At 43.4% G+C, this 15034-nt stretch overlaps 1 protein-coding gene across 2 annotated transcripts in view; it reads left to right on the forward strand.

The window, feature by feature from the left end:
• The first annotated feature begins 409 nt into the window (after nucleotides 1–409).
• Nucleotides 410–15034, forward strand: part of Pik3ca (phosphatidylinositol-4,5-bisphosphate 3-kinase catalytic subunit alpha) — a 75280-nt gene continuing 60655 nt past the window's right edge. For both annotated transcript variants that reach the window (XR_009056277.1, XM_057756904.1), the window contains exon 1: nucleotides 410–749. The gene's annotated coding sequence lies outside the window, so the exon portion shown is untranslated. The remainder of the gene's footprint in view (nucleotides 750–15034) is intronic.

Below are 15034 nucleotides of genomic sequence, written 5' to 3' on the forward strand. Positions count from 1 at the left end.
AATCACCATCCGATTTGGCATTAGTAACCATGCCCTCATTTCGTTTTCTCTTTAGGGTCCCTCGCTCCCAACTTCTCTGTCAGCTTCTCCCAAGACAGAACGTCGCTGGAAGAAACTAACAGGCGTGACACGTCCGCTGTCCCAGGATGACACCACAGCCCAGCTACCGCAGCGCTGAGTCGCACTGCCACTCGGGGCGGAAGAACAGAGCGCAGGCGCAGTGAGTCACTGTTTCCAAACTTGCCCATCGCCCGGCCTCTTCTTTTCCCCCCACTTCCGGTCTCTGGTAGATCTATTTCCGGGGCGTTGCAAGTTCGGCCCCTCCTCAGCCCTCAGCCTCCTCTGCCCCAGGAGGGGGGGAGCGAGGGGGTGGGGAAGAGTTCGTTGTTTGTTTACACGATGTGAGCGGAAAGAGAGACCAATAAAGTTTATTCTGGAAACAAAAGGAAAAAGAGCCCGGGCGCCGGCGAGCGGAGCCGGGGGTGGGGGCGTGCGGCGGGGCCGGCGCCGAGCGGAGCGAGCAGCCGAGCGAGCGGCAGTTCCGGTGCCGCGGCGGCCGAGGCTGGGGCTGGGGCGGCCGGCGAGGCAGCGCTCGGGCCCGGCCGGGCCGCTCCGCAGCGGCGGGGGAGAGGGCCCGGGAGGCGGGCGCCGCGCCGCCCGCTGTCCTCTCCCTCGGCGCCGCCGCCGCCGCCGCCCGCGGGGCCGGGACCCGATGCGGCGGGAGCCGCGCAGCCTGGAGGAGCCGGAGCGTGAGTAGATGGCGGGGAGGGCGGGCTCCGGGCGGGCGGACTCCGGGCGGGCGGGCTCCCAGCCCTTCTCGTCGTAGCCGGCCGCCGCCCGGTCCTCCTCCTTGGCGCGGTGGTGGGGCGGCCGGGAAGGGCACGCAAGGGCCGCACGCCCCGGGCTCGGGTGTCGCCTAGCCGCGCCGCCCGCACTCCTGCCGGGCCTTTCCTCCCGGATCGGGGTGTCGGCTCGCGGGCGCGCCTCTTCTCTGTACCTCCTCTGCGCTCCGGGGACCGGACGGCCTCGGCCGCCGCTCCCGGACGGTGTCAGTCCCCGCCGTACGTGGGTAGATACGGAGGACGAGCCCAGGGCTTGTGCAGTCTGCGTCTGTGGGGAACCGAGTCGACTGCAGCCCGAAGCTCGTGCCTCCACTGCGCCTTTGTGCACACGCGGGGCGTGGGCTCCCAGGACCCTGGGGAAACCGGCTTGGGAGGAGCCCAGGTAGCCAGGTCTGGTCGTTGCCACTGCAACTTTTGAACCACTTTGGACCACATCGGAGGCTAGCCTCTCTTGGTATTTGTTGACATCGTGTGCTGTGGAATCTGTACGTTTGATAGTGCATTGGATAAAAAGTCCTGGGCCAAAAAAATAAAAATAAAAGATACTGTGTTGTTGAATTAATTTGGATGAATCAAACACGATGTTTTGATTAGTGAGCTCCCTTTGCAATGGCGGTTCAAGAATTTGTTAACGTGTCTCTATTCAAGTTGTAAGGTATTTTTGTTTTAAACTAAAGCGTTGGGTTCTGGTTGACAGCGTAGATCACGGTCTAAACATCACGTGTTCTGGAAATTTTTAATTATCAGATTAACTGTTCTGCAGTGTCATCAGTCGAAATTATCTGAAGGGTACGGTTGGTGTTGATGTGTGGCTTTTTTTTGAGTTTGGGGTTTTTTGTTGATTTTAGTTTTTCATGTCGTGTTTTGGGACCTTTTTAAAGGAGGCAATAACAAATATGTTAGTATCCAAACCTTTTATTTTAACTGTACGTTTTTCAAAATAGCGCTTTCCCACTTTAAAAAAAAATCACAGAACGAGTGATTGAAACAAATGGTAGCACATCAGAGTAGTAATCACCAGGAGAGAAATAAAGTAACAAATGTTGCCGTTTTATTGATAACCGAGCATAAAGCAAGGCTGTTCAAGTGGAAGGAGTTAACAATGAACACGCAAATAAACGTAAAACCCTGTCTTTATCTAAGATTTTAAAAACTTTAGGCAAATTAGATGTAGTATTAAAGAAGTGTCATTAGATAGCTAAGTGAAGCCGTGAATTTGTGAGTGTATTCTCAGGAGGGCGCTTTCTGTGGAAGACTGGTAACAGCACCTGCGGGCCCTAGAGGCCTAGCTTCCTTCCTGCCATAAGGTCCTCCATCCCCAGTCAGTACTGCCTTCTAAAACCGTCTAAATTTAGAAAGAGAATACTCATACACAGTAGGCGATAACTTTTTAAAGGCAGCTTACTGTTTGCTTCACCGAACGGAGATTTTAAACAGTTGCAGTCATGTACAGAGCATTTGCTCTGTTGGTCTGTTTATTTGAAGAGAGCGAACTTAATCCTATTTGATCTCTTTAGCAGCTTGAGTGGCATTAAAAGGATCAGTTCTCTCTATTTTACTATTCTGTGTCTCGAATTCCAAAGTGGGGAAATCTTTAAATGAAGTGTTTATGTAGCATCATGAAAGATTTCCCTTGCACAAAAATACTTAAGATCCAACTTGAGAAATCTCAGAGTATCATTCCTAGCTCATCCTGTAAGGTATAGTCAAGTAGGGTTTTTAGAAGGTCTGGTTTCTCTTAAGTTATTTTACCTGTCCTATTTAGGCCGAGCAACATCAGTCTCCCTAGGAAATGATACTCTAATCTGAGGCCAAACAGGTGGCAAGAGACACAGATTCATTGACCAAACAACCATTTTCTGACTTCTTTCACCCACACTAGACTCTAATCTTCTCTGGGTCATTGCTCATTTAATAGAACTGGGAAACAGGGCCCAAAGAGGCTTAATTAAGATCATATTTTCTTTTTTAAATTTGCAATAGTAAATATGTTAAGCATGTTTGCTTGCAGGTTTTTGTTTGCTTGGTTTTGGTTTATTTGTTTAGGGGAAGGTTTGCGGTTGCCACCACTGTTACTGAGCTGGGGTCTTGCTGTGCAGTTTATGGCCTGCACAGAGGTGGATCATCAGAACCCACTCCCTTGCCTGCTCCTTTAAAGCTGGCAACAATGTTTTTCAGTCCTGGCAGCACAATCTAGGTAGCATTTAAAGTTGTGTTAGACTCTGTTGTGCTTTGTCTGACATGGAGCCAGACCTGTTTTGTTTAGTTTGTTTTAAAGTTCATGGTATTCTAATGGACAGGATTGTGAAGCCCTGTCTCCCGGGCCTGTCTGACTTGGTCCTTGTTTCTCCCATAGTGCAAACTTTCTGACCTTTGCTTGCTCTCCTCTGTAAATGCTGCTCGTACTTCCTGCAACACTAGTACTCTTAGTTTTGCTTCCCTGACTCTCTGGTTCCTCTAATGTTTCACATTGCCCCCTTTGAAAAGTGCAGTCTGGGTTAGGTGTCCCTGCTTCCTGTTCCCATGGCATCATGTCCCCCCACGGTAACCAAATTTCCTCACTGCATTGTCATCTGTTTGTCTGTGTCCTCCACCAGGATGTGAATTCCAGGAGGACTGGGACTTGGTCTGTCACATACACAGTTGTGCCTTTTAGTCAGTTACAGTTACACGTTATAGGCAATTGACTGAACAAGCACTTTGCTGATGCTCCTTTACAGTGTGTGATAATTCATAAGTACCAATTAAGTTTTTAACTTTTTTCCCCACTAAAAGTATGCATCCTTGAAACTACTGCTCACATGGATTTGATTTGGAGACATTTGAGATGTTACAGATTACGTCAAGTGGTACTCCATTCCAAAAGACACATGCACCCCAGCAGCATACAGACCATTACTAGACCCGGTGGACTGGAAACCAGGAGACTGGAATGCATTCAGATATTCCTTTCCCCCTAAATGTTGTGTTTCTGCGGAAGTCTTGAGCTTTTCAGCCTTGGTCTTCCTGTCTCATAAAGACTGTTGCATGTTCTGTGTGATACTCAATGATCTAGCCTTTAAATTCAGAGCAGCAAAGGTAGCCTTGAAATCTGATGGTGTTCAGAACCTACGCTCCTGTGAGTGCTTGCTGCTTTGCACAGATGTCCTAATCTGTGTAGTGGGGTTGTGACTACTCAGTAGAGAGAGTTGAATTCATCTCAGATCTAGGAGTGTTCTTGACTGACCTTAGTCCAAGGTGTTCATTTCCATTAGAGAGGAAGGGTCTCCTCTAATCAGGTGAAGTCGTTTCCCACCTTTCAGCTGCTGGCGCTGCAGGTGTTAGGGACTAGGCTCCCAAACCATTGTGACTTTTGGTTTCCTTTTTTTAGAATCCTGTTCAGTTTCCAGGCACCCAGACTTTGGTCAGGTTGAATGGAAACCACCGTGCCTAGATAAGAAGTGCCAGGTACTAGTGCGTGTGTGAAGGGTGGACTTCCAGGGCTCCCAAGTTAAGAAAAATAAGATTTAATGTTCACAGAAAGGGAGCAAATTAAAATTAACAATGACTTTAAAAGGAAAGTCTTAACAAATTTGGTGAAATTTCTTTATAAATCCTTAAAGTTTGGGGGCTATTATTGAGTAATTTCTAAGTTATAAAGGAAACACAGGAAAATTATCTCAGGGCTAATTCTAGAAGCAAGGCACTAAGCATGTTCCCATTGTACAGACAGGAAGTAGTGGAGAAAGCCCACTGAAGTTGAAAAATGAGAGTGATGCTTAGGAGAAACTGAAGGATTTGATAGAACAGATAAATACAAGACAACACGATCGTGAAGTCTGAGGCTCCACCATGAAGCCTAGGATTACCGTCTTCATGAAGGCTCTGTGGTAGGTAGACTGTACTCGAGGTTCATGTCAGAACGAGTTGGCCCTAGTTAAGGAACTGTGGGGTATTCGCTCTTTCTCTGCACCTCTTCATTTCGGGAGCTGATCTTAAAATGCTGCAGTGATGAGGTTTTAAGTCAGCGATGAAAGAGATGGAGTACAGCAAAGCTGCCTTCCCTCTAAGGAAGCAGTTTCTGCTTGTTCTAGAGTGCTGAACTTGGGCTGGAGGGATGCCTCAACAGTTGAGAGCCTGTACTGCTCCTCCAGAGGAGTTCAGTTCCCAGCAACCCTGGAACTCCAGCTCAGGCCAGATCCTCTGTGGGCTCCAGGCCTTGTGTGCACATACACACTTGTAATTTGTATTTTTTTTTAAAGAGCTCTGATGCCAGTGCCTGACCCCTCACTGCTGTCTTTGGGGACACACTTCTGGACTCTGCCTGCTTCAGGACAGTATGAGCTGCATTGTGTTGCCTGCTGAATAATTAATGTATTAAGGAGAAAATTTAAGTGATTCACCAAGCTCTGGCATAAAACCATTTAGGAAATAAAATACACATGATAATTATTTTAAATTTATATCTAATACAAGAATGTTTTTTCTATTTGGCCTGGAAATAAAGTACTTGGTTTTGGTAGTTAGTACAACACATCTCCAAATTATACTCATTTATAAGCAGTTAATTTCCAGTAGCTTTTAGCATATAATTGGATTTATAACAGAGAAGTCTTTCTGTCAAAATCCACATTGCCATCTGAAATAAAGTGTTTTGTCTTAGTTACACCTATTTATTTCACCGATTGTTGAAAGCTTGCTGTGTAGTTCACAGTAACCTGGTCCTCAGTATGTAGACCCAGGACATCCTTCAGATTGCTTTGATCCTCATGTCTCAGCTTCCATTGTGCTGAGATGATAGGCATAAGCTGCCACACTAGGCTTAAATATGTTAGTCTTTAAAACTCTTTAAGAACTAAGGGACCGCACACAGGAGGTACATTTTAGGTTCTTACTGTTTGTTTAATAGAAGCTGGAGAAGTCAGTGTGTTTGGTGAAAGTTTGTACCATGGTAGACTCATAATGTTGTGATGCTGACTCTATTTGAGGGTGCTTGTAAGGCTGACAGAAGTGTTCCATCGCGTACCTTGGAAACATCACTATGTAGACTGAGGGAAAACAGTGTGTGCATTCATTCATTCTAGGTTCCTGACACAGAAGCTAGTGAACCTCTCAAAAAAAAAAAAACAGTGATTTTTAAATTTAAACTCATTTGGAAATCAGGATCTTTATATTTATTTCTATCAATTAGTAGCTATACACTTGAAAAAGCAATTTAAGAAGAAACTGCCAGTCTTAGGTCATCTTTATGTGAAGTACATAAGAGACACTTTTGGGCTGGAGAGATGGCAGTGGTTAAGAATGCTTCCTTCTGGGGGAACCCTACTTTGCTTACTTACTAGCATCCATGGCACGAGGCTCACAATGCCTCTGACTGCAGTTCCAGGAGATCCGGTGCCCCGGCCTCTGAAAGCATTGTATTCGTGTGCCCATTCCCACATGCAGACATGCATGTACAGTTTTAGAAAGGGACACTTTTATAAGTTGTTGATGAATTTCATATTTCTATTCCTGTCTTGGGAAATTTTTAGCAAGGGTTGCTAGTTCAGGGAGAGCTGTGCTGGGAGACGAGAAACCTGGGTCGGATTGCCCAGTGCTGGAGCTCTGCATTCAGCTCGGAGCTTAGCTACGTGCCCTTAGATTGTGGCCTTTCAGGGTGCTTATTCCTTACCTGGAAAATGTCTGGAGTTCTCTGCAATTCACAGACTGTTTCTGATTTCAGGCTGAATAAAGCCACCCTTTGGAAGGACTATAGTCCTCAGTTCCTTTATTTTCAGAAATAAAAAAATAAAAGTATGTTTGTAAGATTGCACATATTTGAAAGCTTTTGTGTGAAATTCTGTGGCTTCCACTGGGGGGAGAACTTCCCTCCTCCATCGGTGACTTTGGGATTCAAGCTCATGGCAGGTGTGGTCATTTCACTCACTGGCATTGAGAGTAGGTCACCGGTGTATGCCAGCGGCCAACGCAGGAGGCCAGCACACCAGTCACAGCACTCTTAATAGCACTGAGCATCATCTCACTGGTAAAGACTTCTAGGAAAATATGTTCCCTAGCACCCAGGCGGTGCACAGAAAGCTTTTCTAGGCCTGTCCCCAGTTGTGCTGACAAGCACACGGAAAGATGGCACCAGCCACCGCTCTCCATCGGGCATGTTGAGCTGCTGTTGGCCTCTCTGGAAACACCAAGGTCATTTTCTACTTGGTGGTGGTGTTCGTCAGTGACCCCCTTAGGTAGTGGGTATTTAGGCTTGCTTTGCGTGTGTACTTGTTTTTCAGCATGCTAAGCCGATTTCTGTGGCTTATTTTTCTTTGAGAGCTCTTGCTTTCCTGGTGATTTTCATGATGGACTTGGTGCAGGTCTAGACTTGAAGGACTGCTGCATTTCACAATGCACGCACTGCCTTTAGCCTGAGATTGAAGTGTTCTGTTTTTCCCCTTAGGAAATCTGTTAGCAGCTTCAAAATTTTGGGTTTTTATTTTATTTTTTATTTATTTATTTATTTTTTTTTACCAAATTTGCCACTGTTCTGAGAATCCAGGTTTATGAAACATAGCATCAAGTATAAGGTACATCAATGGGAAAAATAGTGAAATCAGTCATCACTTAAGTAGTCTTACCTGAAACGGAAGGGTCACATCAGTAGTGTGTCCTCGTGAATTTTTCTGAAAGTTTAACAGCTCTTGTGGTTGGCAGGTGATGCCCTCAGAGGCAGTGTCTAAAGCATATGTGAAAGGGGTATTTTGTATTGCTTTTCCTGACTATATGCTAGCTGTTCAAGTTGAACGTGACTTTTTCAAAGCAGTATCTGGTTTGCCCAGATAAGCGGGAATGGTAGAAAGAAGCAAAGCAGCTGTTTTTCCATGGAGTGACCAGCTTTCAGTTCCTTAGTAGTGTTGTAAGATTCCCAGGTCTACCAAATTGTTTAATTAAAATTTGAAAATTTATTATTGTGTTTATGTGTGTGGATATGCATGCTAGGTTACACGTGGGGTCAGAGGACAACCTGATGGAGTTGGTTCTCTTTCTCTACCTTTGTATGGGTCCCAGAGGTTAAAATCAGGTTGCAGGTTTGCGTGGCAGATGCCTTTGTCCACTGAGCCGTCTTACCACCTGTCTATAACTGGTTCTAAAGCACTGTTAGATGTACTCTGTGGTCGTCTTTATTGAGGAGAGCATACCAAATCACAGGTTAGTGTACTCCTGCAGATAAATTTTCCCAGTAAAGATTAGGGTGAGTAATCCGGCAACACCGAGGAACATGGAATTCAGGAGAGCCTTAGAAATTAAGAGGATAGCCAGTGTGTTGGACTGCCTGGTTAGGAGCATATACTCTAAAACCAGAGTAGAGACACAGGGGAAATAATTTAGTCTATCTCAGTTACATATTCTCTGAGTGATACATGTTTTCTCATTTGAAAAGGAAGGTGGTCATGACTGCCAGTATCAATAAAGCAGGAAAGCATTTAGGAGCACCCAGTACACACTGGGTGTTCAGTAACAGCCCCTGGGCACCTTGAGAGTAAGGACTACATTGTAGTCATTCACTTATTTTGGAGCTGTGACATTGTGCAGTGGGACATTCTATTCTAGAATGTTGTGTGGGGTTCTGGCTCTGGGTAGCTAGTGAATGCTGCCATCTAACAGGCTTAGAGTTCTTTACTGCTTAATTTCTTCCCATTGAAACGGTAACATTTGAGAGGAGTGGAAAATAAGTGGACAGCAAGTATCAAGGAAAATGGGCTTAGGGTTCTCTCATCTTTGTCTCTGCTTCCTGAGCCAGGGCGTCTCTGACTATCCCTAGGCTCTCAGCAACTCCAGTAACACCTTGAGTAGCTCTCTGTTGAAATGTGGGTGTACCTTTCCCGTCTTCATGTACTGAAGGTTGTAGTCATGTCCTTTGGGCACATGTGACAGGCCTGTATGCGATCCTCACTGGATTAGGGTCTTGCATATGGAGGGTTTTGACTAGACATCATGTAAACTTTATGACTCCATTATGTGAAAATAAGGAAGGCAGCCATGTGGTTTATATCCATGTGTCTAATCTCTTTTTCCCTTTAATCTCTGAAACAGCTGTGCCACGGATTTCTGTCACGTCATCGCCCTGGGTTTAGTGCTATTGTGGGTGCTCAGATTTAAGTTCTAGAAAACAGATTTCTAGAAAACAGATGTTTCTGTTTTCTTACCTCACTTTGAGCAGTGTGGGCCTTACTGCTCTTGATGAGATGCACAGGCAGTCACTATTCAGGGTGTGATCTCATAGTGGCATAGCTCTTAGAAACCAGGAAAATCTATGTGCTTTAGGATTGTTTATTACGTACTTAGTTATTTGGGGAGGGGTAGGGAGCTCATGCCATGTGTCATACAAATGGAGGTCAGAGGACAGCTTGCAGCCGTCGTTTCTCCTCTTCACCTTGTGGGTGCCAGGGATCACACTCATGTTGTCGGGCTTGGTGGCATTATCTTTATCCACTAAGCCATCTGCTAACCCAAATCTATATGTTTTTTAAAAATTAAATATGTTGTTACTATTTTACATCAATAATTTGTCATAATTACTGAATTTTTCATTGTCACTTAATCTAAAGACTGATGTCAATTGATACTTGTTTGGATATTTTTACCGTTTTTAAAGCCGTAGAATTCAGAGATTGCTGTGCATGTGCAGACAGTGTGACTGGGGACTGCCCCAGCACTAACTCAAAGCTTGTTTCCTTCTGTGCTATTATGACTAATCTAAGAATTAACGTTACTATCTTGGACTGGTAAAGTGATATGCTTTTGTAGTTGCAGCATCTGGGAGGCTGAGGCAGGAAGATCAGGAGTTCAAGGCCATCCCTGTATGTATGTATACATAGACTGATTTTTTTTTTAGCTGAAATGCTGTGAGAGATAATTATTTCCTCAGTTTTCTAAATGTATCTAGAGAGAGAGCAAGGGAGTGAATGTGTGAGTGTTCATGTGTGGGTATATACATGTACATGTATAGAGGCTGTGAGTCAGTGTCATGTGGTTTCATCAGCCTTTCTCTAGCTCTTTCTTTTTGTGGTGGTCTAGCTATGTAGCTCTGACTAGCTTGGGATTCTCAAGGATCTGCCTGTGCCTCATGAGTGATATGATTATAGACATGAGCCAATATATGTGGCTCCACCTTATTTTTTTGAGATAAAATCTCTCATTGGGCCTAGAGCTCACAGATTTGGCTAGACTAATCTTTGGGCTACTGAACCCCAGGGACCCTTCTCTCCATCTTCCCTATGCTGGGCTTGCTAGTGTGTGTCACCGTTCTGATGGCTTTTTAAATGTGGGTTTTAGGGATCAAACTCAGGTCCTCATGCTTGCACAGCAAGCACTTCACCTAAGCCATCTCCCCAGACCCTCCCTGAGTAATTTTGAGTTCCTTCGTATATGAACTTTAATATTATGAATGTCAGGAATGAACATAGGATAGAGTCACTACACGTTGTTTCCCTCAGTCTTCACAGCAGCACTTCAGTACACACGTGAACTGCAATCCCACACCCAGTCAGCACACTGGAGTCTTGTCATATTTGTGAAATGGTGATGAAACGATAATTTAAATATGGCAATCACATCCACTGTTAAGCTTTGCTTCAAAGTGGAGGTAAGATCACACTGTGAATTTGCTGCCCCTGTGGTTTGTGTCAGTGACTAAGTATGAAAATCTCATGGTATTGAGTGTGACTTTGTTACTCATGTTACTTTCCTCTAGTATTGTCTTGATTAATCCTATGATCCTGGAAGAGGAACTGCCACTTGGGTTGGTTGAATAGTTTTATTTGTTCCCAGGTAGCTTGCTGATGTGGCTATAGCAATCTGTGCATGTGCACACATGGTTACTCAAACATACAGATATATCCTAATTAAGTATAAAGCATAGTTACTACAAAAGTCATTAGCACTGTACTTTTTTGTGGCTGATTTAAGAGATTGTTCAAGGGTAAAAAACCCTGTTCGAATAAGAGTTTGAGACAAATATGAACGACTGTGTCTTGGGAACACAGATTTAGGTTGTCTAGAATGATGTATTCTGCCGTGGAGGTGGCAGTGTGAATTTTTATAGCCACAAAACAAAAGGAAGACTCGGGAGGCAGAGACAGGCGGATCTCTGTGAGTTCGAGACCAGCCTGGTCTTCAAGAGCTAGTTCCAGGACAGGCTCCAAAGCCACAGAGAAACCCTGTCTCGAAAAAACAAAAAAAAAAAAACCAAAAAAAAAACAAAAACAAAACAAACAAAAAAAAAGGAAGCCATAAATAAAGATATTTACGAAATAGAGTTGTGAGGAGGAAAATGCTGAGCAGCCGTCCCCCCTCCCCCCACACCCACACACAAAGCTGATTTCTGGAAGCTTTAGTACCTCTGGAAGTGCCTCTCTCAATCAGTAGCCATTTGTTGTGTGACACAACTTTTGGGGGGAACACAACACATATATCTACTTGCCCAGATTGAGTTTCAGTGACAGACTAAAGTATGGATGCCTCCAAAGTCAAACTTGGTGAACCAATGAGTTTTATTGGCGTTACTTACAGGAATATGGGTGAGGGGTTACTTACAGGAGCAAGAATGACTCAAAGATAGCTGCATCACCAAGGCCTACCCAGCACAGGTGACAGCTCACAAAAACTGGGAACCTAGGGCACACTACCTAACTTGCAGGCCACTCAATGGATTGGAGAGTGTCCTTTCCAAGTAACTCAGGATTGAATCCCTTCCAGGCAGCTGATCTGAACTCACTCTTCGCAGCTCAGCTTTTATTGTTTAATCTGAGACTGGTGAATCTGGTCAGTTTCAGGGACTTCCTGAGGCTGTTTTGGGTGGTTTTCCATTCTGTTTAAGGAGCTTCCCTGTAGGATGGAATGTTTAAGTCTCAGAGGAAACTGTTACACAACACCATTCGGTAAGATGTTCTTAGGTTTGTCTGGTGTCATACAGTTAACAAGTAACATAGTATTCTGGTTGTATTCTAGAAATGTAACAGTTCCCATTTTTCTGCATTAAAAACAAACATACACTGACCCCATTAAGAGTTCCTTGGCCAGGTAGCAGAGCCCTGGCCAGCTACAAAACCAGCATATGGAGGCAAAGGTATACTTCCTTTCCCAACTCTGATGGACGACAGTTGGTTGCTTACATGAAGAGCATTAGTAAGTATCACATGAGGAAGGGAGAGCGAGGTATAGAGGCTGGCAGATTCTCACTTGGTGTTTTATAAAATATGTTCTACCCTGTATGGTTAAAATCATTTCATTTAGCAAATCCACAGTCTTAGAAAAGAATAGAGGCGAGAAGCAGAGTGACAGTTGAGTGGTCACAATACAAGATGCTATAAGATAACTGTAGTTCTTAAAGTCAAGGAGTAAAGATTTTTCGAAAGTGCCTTCACACTTTAGCCTGAAGAAAGATGAGTATGTGGGTTGGTGTCCTTGGTGATCACTGACCTTGGACAGCTTCGTCCTACATTAGGTAGAGTTAGTATTCAGCAGTTCTCAGCACATGGTAAGTGACGACTACACGCTCCATATAGATGTGTATAGTTACACTGACAATGTAAAAGTGTATTGAAATAATAAAATTATGTGTGATTATGTTTACCTGTCAGAATACACAAGCACAGATAATAGTTTGTTGTAGCCATTCAAGGCCATTTTTTACATTCTTAGGATAATTCTTACTTGGTAGTCATAAAATGTACTTAACAGACTGTCGGGTTATCTTTGCTCTTATTTTATAGTTGTCATTTTATTTGGCTTCTAAATTGTAGTCATTGGTTTACTTCAATACATTCAGACATGACTTAGAAGAGGGATGAATACTGAGAAAGAAACTGGAAATTTCCGTTTTGGGTATAATTGTATTTCTAGGAACACCAAGAGTCAACCAAGACATTATTAGATTATAGAGTAACTGCATATAAAATAATTTAAAAATCAGTAATTCTCCTTTATGATCATAATAATTGTTTAGAAAATATGATAATTTAATGGTAAAAAATACATGAGTTGTAGTTAAACAATAACTGTATTCAGTTCTGTGGTAGAGAGGCACAGGATATTCCTGGATGGGAAACTCAGCTATTATAATAATCTGTTCTTCCTGTTGATTTATAAGTTTATCATAATTTTTATTTAAAATGCACTTGAGAAATTAGGATAGCTCTTAATTTTGTCTGAGAGACTATAAGTAGTTAAAAGAAAGATGACTTTAAGTAAAAATCAAAGCCAGCTAATTTTCCAGCTCTCTGAGGTATCAAAGTGCACTATAGAGTTAAAATGAAAGAGTTGGGCACTGGTGTGAGTGTGGCTATCCAGTTGCTCACAAGGAGTAGGAACCCAGAAGTGTTCTTCCATAAAAAGACTCACCAGAAATCCAGAGGAAAAGACAAAGGTGTTTTGGAGACTAGAATATATGTAGGAGAATATACTATGAATTGAAAGTGTTTAGCAAGTAGAAAGTCATATATTTTACTCTTAAATCATTGACATTTTTTCCTCTCCCATCCAAATAAAAAAAAATTAAAACTATAATCAAGAACTCTGCAAAAATTCAAGACACAAATGTTTAAAAATATTTTAAAATACAGACATTTTCAAAAGCTCAAAGTTTCCTTCCCTGAGGTGAATGAACAACAGACCTAGAATATGGGCTCATTACTGGACTCACACATGCAGGAGATGTGTTTAACCCCCAGAGGGAATGGGTGAGGAATGGGTGAAGCAAGCTTAGTATGCAGTAGTCCATATCCTACAGAAGGAGGTAGTCATATAAAAACTTTCATCTGGAAGGCTGTTCAGAGTTCAGGGTTGAATCCTAGTACTGCGCACTCATGTAAAAAAATACGTTTATTAAGAATTTCCAGTAATTTAAGGAAATGTTTTTAAGTGAATAAAGCAAAATACAAAGCTGTATGTACTATGTGTGTACAACTATAGCAAAAGAAAGATGTTAGAGAATGGGAGGACTCAGTGGTGTCTAAAGCAGTTTGTACGTGTTCCCGCATCTGTGCGCATTTGTGCTGCACACAGCACTTCATGCCCATAACTCAGTCAGCATTTGAAGTGAGTGAATTTCTGTAATCTGCATGGAAGGGTTTTACATTGAAAGAAACAGAAGTCATTTCTGTGTGTGTGTTAGGCCATGTGGGGAATACTCAGAAGCCGCGTTAACATCAATACTTGTTCCCTAATGTCTCTGCATCTCTTCTGTGTGATCTTTTCCTGTTCAATGTGGTAATATAGGAATGTTGTAAATTACTCTATCCTTTTTTTAAGAAGTAATACCCAACTTATTTGGGTATTATTTCTTAGAAACACCTCTTGATCTATCCGGTCTCTTTTCAGCGTCCCCTTCACACTGTGCTGTGTCACTGGATCTCACCAGACTCTGCTTCCTGTCCTGTTTACATGTCCATACTACTGCCAGAGTTGTCCACGTGGTATCTGGCAGAATTTCATGAGCAAGCTGTCAGAAATAGGATTTATGGAAAGAGACACTACTTCCACAGTTGCAGTGGGCACCCTCAACCATCAGATGTGCCAGCCTAAAGTCCATTGGTCCCAGAGAACTTGCATCGCTCCTCCTTGCAGATTTCATAATAGTAACCACAGAAACTTTCTTTGCCTTTCATTTCCTTGGATGTCTTTACTTTTGTCCATTGAAGTCTTGTTATTTGCTTTAAACAAGACCTTACACGTGTAGGAAATTTTGTTAAGACATCAATTTCCCAGATCCTTGAAATTCTGACCCAACAGATCTGTAGTGGTGGGAACATGGGTCTTAGTGAGTGTCCCTTATGCAGCCTCCAGGCGAGGATGTGAAGGAAGCCAGCCTTGGAATAAGGTACAGTGTCTCACACTGACGTTTTTCCTTGCAGACTGGCCTCCACCCACTGCCGTGTGCTCATTTTTTTACCCTGGTATCACAATCCAGCTTTCTATCTAGACACCCTGAACTGCTTCAGATGCACGCACTCAGGCTTTTCTGACTTGAGTTCCTGTGGCGTTGATTCTCTTCTGTCTTGGCTGCGCCTTCCTGATAGCTTGTTGACCTGGCACTCTGGATCTTGTCTGAATGTCCTGGATGCACCCAGAGGCAGACAGGCTCTCCCTTGATGTTTCCATGGCTCTAGAATTGTTCAGTTTCACTTGTTTATTTGTACATCCTCACTAGATTTAAAAGCCTCTGGAGGTTA

This window comes from Chionomys nivalis, chromosome 24 (assembly GCF_950005125.1).
Source record: "Chionomys nivalis chromosome 24, mChiNiv1.1, whole genome shotgun sequence".
Classification (NCBI taxonomy): Eukaryota; Metazoa; Chordata; class Mammalia; order Rodentia; family Cricetidae; genus Chionomys; species Chionomys nivalis.